Source organism: Tarenaya hassleriana, unplaced genomic scaffold (genome assembly GCF_000463585.1).
Source record: "Tarenaya hassleriana unplaced genomic scaffold, ASM46358v1 Cleome4782, whole genome shotgun sequence".
NCBI classification, from domain to species: domain Eukaryota; kingdom Viridiplantae; phylum Streptophyta; class Magnoliopsida; order Brassicales; family Cleomaceae; genus Tarenaya; species Tarenaya hassleriana.
Window position 1 is genome coordinate 1 of NW_010967481.1, and position 604 is coordinate 604.

A 604-nucleotide genomic window follows, 5' to 3' on the forward strand; every position below is an offset into this window, starting at 1 on the left:
GTAATATATGATGGTGGGTCAAGTTAACTCTAATCTTAAATGGAAGAGGGTCAATCATCGTCTCTGGACAGCTTCATATCTACTTCACAAGGGTTTGTCTTCTCAATGTTTGTAATGAAAAGATGACATGCCACCATAACCATATGCTCTTGTCCATGACATTGACTTGGATATTGTATTTTTATGTGGGGGCCTGAAGCCGCATACCAACATGGCGACAAGCCTTATTCACTATTTATCACTCTTCCACGTGACTGAAAAACTCGACGATTTTTCTGTGGACAAAATACAGTCAGGGCCGCATGAGTTGGTTCTTGTCTTGCAAAATGTTCGTCAAAAACGCTAAGCCACAATTCTTCTGTCGACTTGAAAGACAAAGCCATGTGATGGTTGGTGCTTATTAGCTGATTTTCTTTGCGCCAAATTATGAAGGCCTATATTCAATTGCCAACTTGAATCTATAAATATATGTTATCAAGTAAATCTCTCGACCTGCACAAGAAAGCTGTCATCTTTGATAGAAAGGGTACACATAGAAGAAGACACTTACACAATCAGTTCCATGGCTTTCCGGGTTCTTCGCAGTCTGCATTCGAAGCAACTT

At 40.1% G+C, this 604-nt stretch overlaps 1 long non-coding RNA gene across 1 annotated transcript; it reads right to left on the bottom strand.

Annotated features, from left to right (window-relative positions):
- Positions 1–60: 60 nt before the first annotated feature.
- Positions 61–604, bottom strand: LOC104825609. Its single transcript, XR_773646.1, has 2 exons — positions 551–604; positions 61–434 (listed from the first exon to the last, which is right to left on the bottom strand). It is a non-coding gene; the product is annotated as an uncharacterized LOC104825609 (long non-coding RNA).